Source organism: Dendropsophus ebraccatus, chromosome 14 (assembly GCF_027789765.1).
Source record: "Dendropsophus ebraccatus isolate aDenEbr1 chromosome 14, aDenEbr1.pat, whole genome shotgun sequence".
Taxonomy (NCBI): domain Eukaryota; kingdom Metazoa; phylum Chordata; class Amphibia; order Anura; family Hylidae; genus Dendropsophus; species Dendropsophus ebraccatus.
Genome location: NC_091467.1, coordinates 71,366,238 through 71,382,242, shown reverse-complemented (window position 1 = coordinate 71,382,242; position 16,005 = coordinate 71,366,238). Strand labels below are relative to the sequence as shown.

Genomic DNA, 16,005 nt, shown 5'->3' with positions numbered 1-16,005 from the left:
GGGTGGGGCCTAATTTAAGACCAGTTTACTCATACGCCGGTCCACATAAATGTCACCCCAAATGTTCATGATAGTACAATTAGAAAAGAAATGCAGAAGTATGGCTTGTCTGGACAGGTTGACAGTAGAAAGTCTCCTCTTTCTAAAAAGGTTTGCAAAGTTGTATCTGAACAAGCCAAAAGCCATCTGGAATTTTTTTTTAGGACAAACAAGACTATGGTGGAAAAGTTTGGTCAGAATTTACAGCGCCATGTGTGACACAACACATGAGCAAGCACAATGGCGGAGGACGATTTGGGCCTGTTTTGCCATCACAGGATTTCGACACCTTGCAGTCATTGACTGAACATGAACTCTTCCGTATACAAAAGAATTCTAGAAAGAATGGGGTGAGGCGATTAGAGATGAGCAACCCTCGAGCATGCTTGGGTTCATCTGAACCCGAGCGTGTGGCATTTGATTACTGGTGGGTGCAGAAGTTGGATGCAGCCATAGTTAGTCCTATGGCTGTATCCATGTTTTTGCGGATTCCCTAGGGCTGCATCCGACTTCGTCAGCCATCAGTATTCAAATGCTTAGCGAGATGACTCGAGCATGCTCATCTTATCATACAGAGGCCATTGGTTGGTATCCATTGCACAACCAATCAAGAAAAGTGTTGTGAACAGAAATTGCAATGCAAATAGGAATAGAGCCCTAGCGATTTTTTGCTTCCAGTTGCATCAAGTGCATTATCTTACATGGAGGTGCAATTTGTTGCCCAAATTATGCAATTTTACTACCCCATAACTTTCTTCTATTCGGAGACTAAAGGTGCCCATGCACATTGGTGAAAAGTTAGGTAAACCCACAAACTTTGTCAGGACTCTCTGACTAACTAATGTTTATGGAGGCGTGTATTTTAACAGGACCCCCACCCCCGCCCTGCAGAGGAGTCTGGAAGCAACTTATCCCTCCTCTCTACGCTGACAACACATGAATGTGACCGAGCTGATTGTTCAAGTGGATGGAGAAATTGGGAAAGATATGTGTCACCTGTTTACCTGATGAAGCATATGGCCTCTTTACAATTTAGTCCTGAACAGTTACACACATAGGAGCATGCTAATTACAATGTGCCAGAGCTTCCCCCTTTAAAGGGGTTATCCAGGATTAGACAAAGCACAGCTACTTCCCTGTAAAAACAGCACCACCCCTGTTATGTGTGGTACTACAATTCATCTCCATTCACTTCAATGGAGCAGACCTGCACAGCCCCTGCACTCAAACTGAGGACAACAGTAGTGCTTTTTCTGGAAGAAAACAGCTATGTTTTTCCAACCCATTTAAGGACCATGATCGAGACAAGATCAGAACAAGTTTTCAGTAGTTTTCTTAGAAATTACTATTTAGCTCGGATTTTACACAGCAAAGATGAATTTCCCTCTTTTAATCCAGAAAATCCTTTCTCACCATTGGTAAACCAATGACGCCACTGTTGTCCTTCTGCACGGGCACCTGTGTTTGTTTTCATGTGAACTAGGGGGCTATGTCACCAACTGACATGATTTGAGCCCCTGCAGACCGGCGGTGGGCTAGTGCAAATTGCCGGGGCTAGTTACAACATACTTAGATTGACTTCATGAAAACAAAATGTGAGCGGCACGGCTGTAACCCATAACTGTCATGCCCTGCAGTGATGTGTGCACCTGGAATAGAGGTTTATCTACGCTTGCCAGACTATCAATGGTTGGAATGCAGTGTTAAACAGGCCTGGCTACACTATATCGATAGAAAGTGCTGTATGTTGCATTTTTGCATGCTTGGGGATTAGGCAGAAATGTTACAGTAATGATGGGTGATAGAGTGGCAGGTATCGGCTCTAAACCCCGTGTCAGTCACAGGTAGATGAGTGCTTGCACACCCTAGCCATCAGTGCAATATACTCCGCAGGGATTAGGTGCAGACTGCTGTCTCAGCCACACACATACAGTATACCCCCACTATGATACGCTTAGGACCCTGGCCTAAAATCTCCACTGACAGCTACACAACAGCCCATATGCAACAACACACCTGGGGGCACCTAGTGACAGGTATGTTATGCCTCCCCTAATTACGCTGCCAATTTGGGGCTGGGAGAAGGGCGTGCAGAACCAGCTTTAGAGCTGACTGTGAAAGATGGGAGCAAAGGTGGAGGATGCCTGGGGCCACTTTGCATATAGGGGTATTAGGAACTTACTGTAGTCGTTTCTCCCATGTACGTGTAATGTAGACACAGACCCTGACAGGAGAGGAGGACAAGTATTTACTACAAAATGAGCATGAGCATATAAATGTGAAAAAAAAAAAAGCAGATTTTTCCACCCTTAATTGTCAGCGTTACTGGAGCAAAGGCATGGTTATGTTATCCTGCACCCGGGGTAAAGATTTAGTTTGACACTACCATCATTGTCCAGCTGAACTGGAGGCAACTATACAACAACAGCTGAGTATTGAGTGTAGATCCTATCCTTATTAATAAGATCAATTCAGCATAGTCAGTGGCCTTAACTGCCCAGCATGCATTTGCATCCCCATGTCAGATAAGTGTCCCCCACAACCCCATTTTGTTTACTAAAAGGGCATTTCGCAAAAAAAAAAAAAAAAAAGTTTTACGTAGTTGTAAAATACTGACAGTATGACCGTACTTATCAGCTGCTTTATGTCCTGCAGGATGTGGTGACACTTCAGGAACTGTCCAGAGCAGGAGAGGTTTTCTATGGGGATTTGCTGCTGCGCTGGACAGTTCCTGACATGGACAGGAGGTGGCAGCAGAGAGCACTGTGTCAGACTGGAAAGAGTACATCACTTCCTGCAGGATATACAGCAGCTGATAAGTATGGGAAGACTTGAGATTTTAACAAAGAAGTAATTTACGAATGTACAAAGTACGGGTATGTCCACACCACGGAATCCCGCCGCAGATTCCGCAGCTCTCCGCTGGTCCCATAGGCTTCATTTTATGGTTTGGCAGATTCTGCCATCCACCCGAAGAATGAACCTGCTCATTCTTCAGAGGGATGGCAGAATCTGCCAAGCCATAGAATGAAGCCTATGGGACTAGCAGAGATGCGTGCAGCCGCGAGCAGGGGGCAAGCTGTGGAATGGGTGATCCGCAGTGTTTCTGTAGTGTGGTAATACTCCACATGTTCCCCACCACTGCATTAGATGATGTGTTAGTTCCGCCATTCCCCTCCATCACTGAAAAAGGAGAATTACACTGTTTCCCTTAAAATCACTGGGTAATGTATGGACATACAGGGTCCATTAAAGTGAGAGACCCTCTTTGTGGACATCCTTCACTCTGTAGATGGGGGTGGGGATCCTGAGTATAGATTTCCCCCTTCGGTTCTATGCATAGTTATAAAATGTTTGTTTTTATGCTTTATGTTCTTTAGGCGTTTGCGTAGCAAACTGATATTTGCCTATCCCAGTCCACAAGGGTTCTACTTGTCCCTCCTGGAAGTACTGGGAGGTCAGTGTTGACTGCCATATAATATTTATGTGCGTGATGAAAGGATTAATTTGCCAGAGCGGCTTCCTCCTCTTGGAGAGCTCTCAGCCTGTGACACACACTTGTGCACTTCTGGATAATCTACAATCACCCACTTGCAAAACACACATCAAATGCAGAAACGTATAAGAGAGATAAGCCCTTCCGTTTGTCTTTCTCTGCCAATTATATAAAAGTGACTTCACCAGCGTGATATATAGGCAGAAACCAACCCAGACATGGCCAAGTGCACCGATAGCTGGAGGGTGCACGCTTTATCTTAGCAAAACAAATTGTGAACACTATTTCTTGTTTGTCTTCCCTGAGATTGCGTTTAGTGGCTGCCAATACCCCAGTTCTTTAGATATCTACCTATGTATTAAAGCAGTGTTCCCCAACCTGTGGCTCTACAGCTGTTGCAAGACTACAACACCCAGCATGCCCTTGCATCTGAACTGTCCAAAACAGAGGCAAATGCGCATAGAAAACCTTTCCTGCTCTGGACAGTTCCTGACATGGACAAAGATAGCAGCAGAGAGCAACATATCAGACTGAAAAGAATACGTTTTTTAAACTAGTTTAAAGGGGTCATCTGTGAATTAAAAATTATGTTCTTTTTGTTTTTTTTACATTTCTAACATTTCGTAATTTTGTCCTATAACTTTATTAAAGAAAATGTAAAAAATCTATCTTGTTGGTGCCGTTGCGGTGATCCCGGTATTGTGACCTTTTTTTCAAAACCTCACCCAGTACCTGCGCTTGGCGCTGTAATCATCGTGTGCACTGGCCCGCTCTTTATATTAAGTCAGACCCGCCTAATGATATCCCCTTCCCTCGGTGATGCAGCCATGCTTGATCCTAATGGAGCAGCGTCAGGGGAGGGGATATTGTTACACTGGGGGCGCCAGGCCCGCCTCCAGTGCATGGAGTGTTTTTGAAAAAAGGATAGTACCACCGAGATCACTGTGTCAGCGTCAACATGGTAGTGAAAAAATAATTTCACTACGACTAAGGGTACAAACACACACAGCAGATACGCAGCAGATTTGATGCCGTGTTCAGTTATTTAGATCTAATCTGCTGCGTATCTGCTGAGTATCGCAGCAGTAAATACGCTGCGTATATGCCCTGTGTGTTTGTACCCTAATGGTACATTGGCTTTAAGTGGCAGTAGAGATGGGCAACATGGAAAAAAGTACACTCACGTTTCAGTAGTCTTCATCTTGACTTCTTTATTTTAGCAGTAATATGTAAAGTTCGGCTGTGTGTGGTCAGAGCACTGGAGATAGCTGGAGGTTTGGCGTCCTCTTCCTGCTGCGCGACGTTTCGGAAGGCGGGGCTTCCTTAATCATGCGCACAGGTGAGCGGTTCCCACTCAGCTAAATACCGACGTCTGATTATACAAAGATAACTATATGCTGTATCCACGTTGATTGCTCAATACTGAGCTTAGCTGTGGTCCGAAACCAGACATTGCGCTTTGTTGATGGGCAACATGGACCCTCTGATGCCACCAATGGCTGTGTTGGGAATCGCAAGGCTGCATTAACCCTGGTCCCAGATTTACCTAGATTATTCTCCCACTCCTAATTTTGGCTAAAATCACTGACCAAAATACTATATGTGAACCCAGCTGAGAAGGTCACCTAATGACTAGACAGAACTAGAATGTCATTTACTGCCAGAAAGGCAAGAATGTTTCCATTGTATGAAGAATTGATACATTAAATTTCTTACAAAGTTTAGAAACATCTCATTATACAATGATCTTGCTTAAAGGAGTTGTCTAAGGTTGCTTCAAGGTCCTATCAGTTCTGTTCCCTAGAGCTCTACTTCCACCCTCTGCCGTATAACTTCCAAAAAGAATGGGGGTGGGGGGGGGGTGCATGTCGTGCACAAATTACTCACGGAGACCAAAATGTTTCTACGTTCATCATCCAATCTTCTTAAAAAAAAAAACAGGTCGCCAGGAGTACTACGTTTTTTTTTTTACTCACACTAGTTTATGGCTCATTTTTAATTTAGTTCTTTATCTTCTCCAGAATAGTTTGTAAGTGCATCTTCTTTACGTACGTGCAAAAGTATACTTATTCATAACCAAAGAGTGTGTAATAAGTAAGCCATGGCTGAGTGCAGACACCCGTCAGGTTATTGTTTATATTTTCATAGAGCGCCTCAGCTGTTTGCGGTTCACAGAAGGTTCTAACATGTAGAGGATGTTAGATAAGATTCCTTGGCATTGATCAGATCAGGATTTAGAGGGGTAGTCCCATCCACATATTTGCAGAGGTGATAGCCCTACCTCTGGAACCCTCATGTATAAGGAGAACCAGGGTCCCATGATGAACACTTCTTTGGACATGAGTGTTTGTGGGAGTGGTTTTCAACCTGTTGAAAAACTACAACTCCCAGCATGTCCGGAGAGGCAATGACTCGTCCTTAGACGGATATTACAGTGATCTAGGGAGTGCATTCTCATTTTTCAACACATTTTTTAAGACTTAAACTGATGAAAACTTTAAAACCAACACAATTGTGAATTTAATGGTGCCTGTCCAGTACCAGTCCTGTCTTACACTAAAGCCTGCACTATGTCTTGGTAGACGTGAAATGACTCTGAACTGCCATTGGTGCATTAAAGCACTATGGGTCATCATGGAGTCACATTTCTTCCTGTCACACTTGCGGTCTCTATCCCAGGACATTAGAAAGCAATTGTTGTAATTTAGCTTTAATTATCGTAGGTCAATGGCACCCACAGCACCAGCCACCAGGTAAAACCTTTAAAGCTTGAGTGTACTGTTCCTAGCATATGTATAATTTGTAGTGTTCAACTGCTCTGCAGAGCCTCAACGGGAGAAATTTTTTGAGAGTTGAAGTGCACGCTCTTTCAACCAAGTGCACTAAAAAAGTGTAGCGTGCCACACACAAAAAAGTGCACAAGGACTCTTAAAAGAGTTGGGCCTTCAACACACCAATTTCCTTTCCCTTCTGGGCCAGAAGGCACCTACAAAGGTCCAGGACAAATGTCTTCTCTCAGCTGAAGCCTAGAAAGAAACAGAAGTGCTCACGGATCACACCCAAGTGTTCACCATGCCGCCATGTCCAAACTACAAGGTGGTATCTTCTGAAGGAGACCCAGGGGTGAAGAGAGAGGAAAGAAACATAGATGGACACACATGCCTCCCGTCTACCTCCAAGGGGACACCCAGGAGAGCGACCTCAACGCGAAGAATTCTTGTGGACAGCACTACATGGTGCTCATCCAAAGCATCTGTCTATGTAGTCCATGAACATTCAGGGTCCTTTAGATGCACCCCCTGTCCCCTGTATCAAACCCCCAATTCACTAAAAGTATTGGAATAAATAAACCTGACAACCTTTAAGGCATTTTCTATACAAAACCTGGAACAGTAAATGAATTTATAAATCCAGATGTTGCTGAGATTTTAGCATTTTCCAGGATTGAGCCGAACACTAACATCCTCCGTGCTCATTTACATATGCAAATAAGACTTTAAATTCCACTTGGTATTTGGGAGGATAGTTTGACGCCGCATTCAAATGAATACAAAAATGGGGATTTGGTGCATCCCTGACGGGGGGAAAGTTTTGTTGCTTTTGATTCCTCTGAGAACCCAAGTGGTTATCTAATGCTGGTGCTTTTGGGGTGATGTAAGCCAGCTATAAAAGCACTATGCTGGAGAGCGCTCCCAGCCTTGCACCACTCCACAATGAGGTCAGGCAAAGCTGTGCACACTCTGCAAGCCACGGGTTAGCATTGGCTGATCCAGCGTGAGAAATCTCTGCACGCTATTCCTGGGTTGTCCAGGATGCAATGCTGTCATTTGAGCAATTTGCATGATAATGAGTATGGATTGGCATTTATGCAGAGCGATGCTAATGGGAGGATAAGAAAACATGCCGGGGGTTGGGGGGAGTGAGAACCAACTAACCAGGACGTATTATTTATATCCTACAAACTTAAATTCTTATATATCTTTAACTGGGAGGACATGTGACTTGAGGCTTCGTATAAACTTGGGAAGTTTTGTAGGGCGGAATCCAACCATCAATTGAACTACATTGTGAGACCAGAATTGAGCTCAGCGACTGGTCCTGACATCATTAGCCTCGGACGGCATGCAAATGAATTGTTGTTATGGGCAGAAGTTCATTTGCATATAATACAGAACTAATGGGAGTTTGCTAATAGTGTGGAAGAGAAATCATGGGGGGTGCTATAACAGAAAATAACTGAGCCCTGCATGATATTGGACAGATAGATATATTCTGTATGGTCGACCAACTTCTGACGTTATCCAGGTGACTATCAAAGGAAACTGTGAGCCCTATTACTCGGTCTGATTTTAGGTAGAAAAAGCCTGAAAAGTCCATGTAATAGTATCAGCTATCAGCTCATTACTCAATTCTGACATGATTCAAGGTGTGGCATAATGTAGGATTATATGGTGGCTATTAATTTCATTTTACAAAGGGTTGTGGCCTATTGAAAATGGCCATGGCTTTGGTGAAGGGGGGGGGGCTAAGGGTAGATTGTCTAGTCTAAGTTTGCACTAAGAATTAGACAGTTTTAGAAAATTCTTCTCAATGGTTTGCAAGTTGTGAGAACCTGGCTGTTCATTACAATGTATTAGTGCAAATAAAATGTTCACTGAGATATCGGTAAAGAGTTGGCCATGGCTTTTGCTTATGGCCAAATGGAAGGATTTATGGCACTAGAAGCCACAGTCATCATGGGCCCCCATCAGTCTGCACAGAGACATGAAGTGCATCCACTTTAAGTACGGTAACCGTTGATTGTGGATGGCACACGACTTTTTTGTATGTCAGTATAAATCCTGGCAGGAGACATCCCCATAAACTGTAAGTTTACTCTCTGCGTCCACTCCCTTTGCTTGTTTTTGCTTTTCCGGACTTGTTCTGGCACTTTCTTCCGAAATATACTCCGCGGCGAACTGTGACCCTACTACATGCCTTTCCACTTACAAGTGCAGTCAGGTAGAGTGCATGGGCCTCAACTGTAGCAGGTGATCCAGGTGACACTGAGGTCTGTCTCTGGGTGGGGAGAGGAAGCTGTCACTCTTGTGTTTGCTTCATTGGGTTTCGAGAAACACCTCCTGCATTCCGTGGGGACCACACCAGGTAAAGGCAGCAAACCTGAGATCTCTACATTCTTACATACAATTGAATAGAACACAAGGCAGAAATACAGATGGAACCAAGTTTAAAGCAATACTGTCACTTAAGTTAACTTTTGACACTAGTTATAGCTGGGTTTGTGCATGGCTGTGCACTGTACTCCACAGCTGGCCCCCCATTTTTTTTTAAGTGCACTGAGGAGGTAGGGTTCCTTCTTTTGTGTAGAGGACTGGTTGAAGACCACCACAATAGTATACAATAATGAAAACATTATGGCAACAATGACTAGTAAGGGGAAATATTATCTTAGTACTCCTTACCTTCTACATCCTCATGGTGGTGTGAAAACACTGACATCCCTTTTATATTTTACCAAGATCCATTCTTTTCTCCACCTGATGGATAGAAAACCTGATATGAAGATTACAGGTCAGGTATTAAACTTGTATAGACCCTTAGTGCTACATCCAGGGAGGTTGGGGTCTATGCCCTCCAACACTGGGACTATTCACTGCATAATAGATAGATAGATAGATAGATAGATAGATAGATAGATAGATGATATGAAAGCAAGATATCGAGCAGCACTTCACAGTTTTGCTGTGCTTGTACACGTGTGATTACTTGAAAAAAAATTTCTTCACCTCATTTAAGTGGAGTGCAGTGGAATATCCGAATTTTGATATCCTACTGTCAGTGGTCGGGGCATTATCTACTGGATTGGAGATAATGTATACGAGAAAGACAGATAGATAGATTGATAGATAGATAGATAGATAGATAGATAGGAGATAGACAGACAGATAGATAGGAGATAGATATATAGATAGATAGATAGATAGATAGATAGATAGATAGATAGACAGATAGGAGACAGATAGATAGATAGATAGATAGATAGATAGATAGATAGATAGACAGATAGATAGGAGATAGATATATAGATAGATAGATAGATAGATAGATAGATAGATAGACAGATAGATAGGAGACAGATAGATAGATAGATAGATAGATAAATAAATGAGATAGATAGATAGATAGATAGATAGATAGATAGATAGATAGATAGATAGAGATAGATAGATAGGAGATAGATAGATAGATAGATAGATAGATAGATAGATAGATAGATAGATAGATAGATAGGAGATGATAGATAGATAGATAATAGATAGAAGATAGATAGATAAATAAATAGATAGATAGATAGGAGATAGATAGATAGATAGAAGAGAGAAAGATAGATAGGAGATAGATAGATAGATAGATAGATAGATAGATAGATAGATAGATAGAAGATAGATAGATAGATAGATAGATAGATAGATAGATAGATAGATAGAAAGAAAGAAAGATAGATAGATAGATAGATAGATAGATAGGAGATAGATAGATAGATAGATAGAAGAGAGAAAGAAAGATAGATAGATAGATAGATGAGATAGATAGATAGGAGATGATAGATAGATAGATAGATGAGATAGATAGATAGATAGATAGATAGATAGATAGATAGATAGATAGGAGATGATAGATAGATAGGAGATGATAGATAGATAGATGATCAGTGGCGTAGCTACCGCAGTCGCGGTGGTCGCCGCCGCGACCAGGCCCGCCACAAGGGAGCCCCGCAAGGCCCTCCAGATCAATCACTCTTGTGACCGCAAGCATTGTTTTGCTTGCGGTCACAAGAGCCCAGCTCCGTCTGCCCCCGGCTGCTGCGCGGCTGCCGGGGGTGTCGTGTCTTACCCCCGGCAGCGCGCGCATCCCAGAGCTCCCTGCGCGCCTTGGGCCCTGACTTCCGGTTCCGGCGCGCAGGGAGCTCTGGGATGCGAGCGCTGCCGGGGATAAGACGCGACACCCCCGGCAGCCGCACAGCAGCCGGGGACAGACCAGGAGGAGTGAGGATCAACGTGGGAGCGCGTTGTCAGGTGAGTTAAGTTTTGTTTTTTGTTTTTTTATCAGCCTGCACGGGTGGGGGGAAAGAGGGGGGCATTTATGAGGGTGGGGGGAAAGAGGGGGGCATCTATGAGGGTGGGGGGAAAGAGGGGGCCATCTATGAGGGTGGGGGGAAAGAGGGGGCCATCTATGAGGGTGGGGGGAAAGAGGGGAGCATCTATGAGGGTGGGGGGAAAGAGGGGGCCATCTATGAGGGTGGGGGGAAAGAGGGGGCCATCTATGAGGGTGGGGGGAAAGAGGGGGGCATCTATGAGGATGGGGGGAAAGAGGGGGGCATCTATGAGGGTGGGGGGAAAGAGGGGGGCATCTATGAGAGTAGGGGAAAGAGGGGGGCATCTATGAGGGTGGGGGAAAGAGGGGGCATCTATGAGGGTGGGGGAAAGGGGGGGCATCTATGAGGGTGGGGGGAAAGGGGACCATCTGAGGGTGGGGGTGGGGGGGAAGAGGGGGGCATCTATGAGGGTGGGGGGAAGGAGGGGGCATCTAAAAGGGTGGGGGGAAGGAGGGGGGGGCATCTATGAGGGTGGGGGGAAGGAGGGGGGGATCTATGAGGGTGAGGGGAAAGAGGAGCCATCTATGAGGGTGGGGGGGAAAGAGGGGCCATCTATGAGGGTGGGGGGAAAGATGGGGCCATCTATGAGGGTGGGGTGGGGGGGGGGGGAAGGGGACCATCTATGAGGGTGGGGAGAAAGAGGGGGCCATTTATGAGGGTGGGGGGGAAAGAGGGACCATCTATAAGGGAGGGGGGAAGGGGACCATCTATAAAGGGGGAAAGGGGACCATCTATAAGGGAGGGGTGGAAAGGGGACCATCTATAAGGGAGGGGGGAAGGGGACCATCTATAAGGGAGGGTGGGGGGAGAGGGGCCATCTATAAGGGAGGGTGGGGGGAGAGGGGGCCATCTATAAGGGAGGGTGGGGGGAGAGGGGGCCATCTATAAGGGAGGGTGAGGGGAGAGGGGACCATCTATAAGGGAGGGTGGGGGGAGAGGGGACCATCCATAAGGGAGGGTGAGGAGAGAGGGGCCATCTATAAGGGAGGGGGTAGAGGGGGCCATCTATTTAGGGGGGGAAACATAGGGGGAGAGGGAATACACAGAGGGGGGCATATATTATTAGGGGGTCACATAGAGTCAGAGCTACCCACTAAATGAGGGTGTAAAGGGGCCAATACAGATGTGCAGTGTGTATAGAGATGAGGATGGTGCCAGTGTGAGGAGCCTAATATGTCTGTCTGGCAGATTCTGTGGATTTGTGGCTCTGAGAAGTTCTCATAACGGCCCAGGACGGATGGAGAAGATGAAAAGGAAAGAACTCCGATCAGAAAAGACGTCTCCTGTGAGTCACCTGATATATCTGCACAGTAATGTATATGGTGTATAGAGCCTGTGTAGAGCTGGGGCCACCTCTATATGACTGGATGAGGTGATTTAGTATACTGGATTTGGTCAGTAACAATATGGTGGTGATGGTAGTGGTTGTGGTGTGGCGGTAATGTTTCCTTCCTATATACTGGTATTACTGGTAATATTGGTCTCAGTATACAGGATTTGGTCGGTAACAGTATGGCGGTAATAGGTAATATCTGTCTTGGGGTATGTATATATATATATATATATATATATATATATATATATATATATACATACAGTGGTGCCTTGGATTACGAGCATAATTCGTTCTGGGACTTTGCTTGTAATCCAAATCCACTCTTAAACCAAAGCAAATTCTCCCATAAGAAATCACTGATATGCAGACAATTGGTTCCACCCCCCAAAAATAATGATTTTATATTTTGAATAACATGTAAGACAAATGAAACAGACATTTATAAACAGCTGAATATGTGATATTATAGGTTACTGTACAGTATAGCAATCAGCATGTGGAGTAAAATGTATAATAAGTGCATAAACCTGAAACACAGCAGCAGTTTGTAGATACAGGGTGGAACTGCAGATCCCTATAATGCAGTAGCGTAGTACAACAGGCTAGAATAGAGAAGCAGGGCTGCTGTCAGAGGTCTGTGTGGTCACATGACAGCAATGGAGAAGGGGTGTGTGCTCAGCATGGACCAATCAGGACTGACAGAGACTGCAGGGAGCATGAAGGACCGAGCAGTACAGATGTGGGTACATACATGCAGCACTCTGTCCGGGGAGAGAGGGGTTACAGCTATGAAGAGATTACCTCCACAGTTCTGTCCCCTGATGTAAGCCCCAGCCTGAAGTGGATCTGCTATGATTTGGAAGGCAAGGGAGACTTCCTGGGTTAGAGTACAGGGTTGTAGACCCCGCTATATAGACCATGTCCCTCCCCAACTCGCGCTCCCACCTAGTACAGGGAGCTCTTAAACCAAAACAATGCTCTTAAACCAAGTCACAATTTTGAAAAACTGTGAGCTCTTAAACCAAAACGCTCTTAAACCAAGTTACTCTTAAACCAAGGTACCACTGTATATATATATATATATATATATATATATATATATATATATATATATAAATATATATATACACACACCAATAGCATCACTTGGTCGTGAAAGGAGGGGGGGGGGGCAAGTTGGCCTCTCGCACCAGGGCTCAGGAGACATTAGCTACGCCCCTGTAGATGATAATAGATAGCTAGATAGATAGATAGATAGATAGATAGATAGATAGATGATAGATAGGAGATAGATAGATAGATAGATAGATAGATAGATAGATAGATAGATGATAGATAGGAGATAGATAGATAGATAGGAGATAGATAGATAGATAGATAGATAGATAGATAGATAGATAGATAGATAGATAGATAGATAGATAGATAGATAGATAGATAGATAGATGATAATAGATAGATAGATAGATAGATAGATAGATAGATAGATAGGAGATAGATAGATAGATAGATAGATAGATAGATAGATAGTAGGATGTAACTCTAGTGGCTTGTACAGTATTCACACCTAGGCTCTGATGCCTTAGTGGGGCCCCCCACCATGTAAGAAGACACCAGTATTATACATAATATGTAGTAGTTGGGGCTCTGTTATAGATTTTGCGCTGGGACCCAGGAGTGTCAGGTTAAGCCTCAGATTGAGGTATATAGATGTGAGGTAAGTACAGTATATATGAGGTATATGGATGTGAGGTAAGCACAGTATATATGAGGTATATGGATGTGAGGTAAGTATACCCAGGAGTGTCAGGTTAAGCCTCAGATAGATTGACATGAGGGAAGTACAGTATTTTAAGGTAGGTACAGTCTATATATATAGTATATAGATGTGATGTAAGTATAGTATCAGGTATATAGATGTGAAGAATGTACAGTATATATACATGTATGAGGACTATATATATAAGTACAGTATATATGAGGTATATAGATGTGAGGTAAGTATACTATGTATATGATGTACATAGATGTGAGGTAAGTACGGTATATATGAGGTATATAGATGTGAGGTAAGTACAGAATATATGAGGTATATAGATGTGAAGTAAGTACAGTATATATGAGGTATATAGATGTGAGGTAAGTACAGTATATATGAGGTATATAGATGTGAGGTAAGTATACTATGTATATGATGTACATAGATGTGAGGTAAGTACGGTATATATGAGGTATATAGATGTGATGTAAGTACAGTATGTATATGATGTACATAGAAATAATGTATATAGATGTTAAGAAAGTACAGTATATACATGTATGAGGACTATATATATATATATGAGTTGAGTACAGTATATGATATATGAGTATATACAGATATAGATGTGAGGTAAGTACAGTATGTATAAGGTATATAGATGTGAGGTAAGTACAGTATATATATATTATGGATATAGACTTAAGGTAGATACAGTATATATATGGTATATAGATGTGATGTAAGTATAGTACCAGGTATATAGATGTGAAGAATGTACAGTATATATAAATGTTTGAGGACTATATATATATATATATATATATATATATATATATATATATATGAGCTGGGTACAGTATATACAGATATATGAGTATATACAGATATAGATGTGAGGTAAGTACAGTATATATGAGGTATATAGATGTGAGGTAAGTATACTATGTATATGATGTACATAGATGTGAGGTAAGTACGGTATATATGAGGTATATAGATGTGAGGTAAGTACAGAATATATGAGGTATATAGATGTGAGGTAAGTACAGTATATATGAGGTATATAGATGTGAGGTAAGTATACTATGTATATGATGTACATAGATGTGAGGTAAGTACGGTATATATGAGGTATATGGATGTGAGGTAAGCACAGTATATATGAGGTATATAGATGTGAGGTAAGTATACTATGTATATGAGGTATATAGATGTGAGGTAATTACAGTATATATGAGGTAAATAGATGTGAGGTAAGTACAGTATATATGAGGTATATAGATGTGAGGTAAGTACAGTATATACGAGGTATATAGATATGAGGTAAGTACAGTATATACGAGGTATATAGATGTGAGGTAAGTACAGTATATATGAGGTATATGGATGTGAGGTAAGTACAGTATATATGAGGTATATAGATGTGAGGTAAGTATACTATGTATATGAGGTAATTACAGTATATATGAGGTATATAGATGTGAGGTAAGTACAGTATATATGAGGTATATAGATGTGGGGTAAGTACAGTATATATGAGGTATATAGATGTGAGGTAAGTACAGTATATATGAGGTATATAGATGTGGGGTAAGTATACTATGTATATGAGGTATATAGATGTGAGGTAAGTATACTATGTATATGAGGTAATTACAGTATATATGAGGTATATAGATGTGAGGTAAGTACGGTATATATGAGGTATATAGATGTGAGGTAATTACAGTATATATGAGGTATATAGATGTGAGGTAATTACAGTATATATGAGGTATATAGATGTGAGGTAAGTACAGTATATATGAGGTATATAGATGTGAGGTAAGTACAGTATATATGAGGTATATAGATGTGGGGTAAGTATACTATGTATATAAGGTATATAGATGTGAGGTAAGTATACTATGTATATGAGGTAATTACAGTATATATGAGGTATATAGATGTGAGGTAAGTACAGTATATACGAGGTATATAGATGTGAGGTAAGTATACTATGTATATGAGGTAGCAGTATATAATAGATACATGGTAACTCGGTATGAGGTAAGTTTTCTTGTGTTTCTCAGTAGATGTCGCTGTATAAGGTGTTTGTGTAGTTCTGTGTACAGTAGCAGACGCTGGAGCAGTAGGGGGCGCCATACCTAGTCACTCATCACTCCCCCATCAGGCACCTTCTTCTCCACACAGTCACCTCAGTTGCTTCATCCAGC

The 16,005-nt window shown here is 42.5% G+C and overlaps 1 long non-coding RNA gene across 1 annotated transcript in view; it reads right to left on the bottom strand.

Moving 5' to 3' along the window:
- Positions 1–16,005, bottom strand: part of LOC138772466 (uncharacterized) — a 256,638-nt gene extending 240,633 nt beyond the window's left edge. Inside the window, exons 1-2 of the long non-coding RNA XR_011359772.1 lie at positions 15,937–16,005; positions 8,998–9,072 (exon numbers count right to left, since the gene is read on the bottom strand). This is a non-coding gene — a long non-coding RNA (uncharacterized lncRNA). The remainder of the gene's footprint in view (positions 1–8,997; positions 9,073–15,936) is intronic.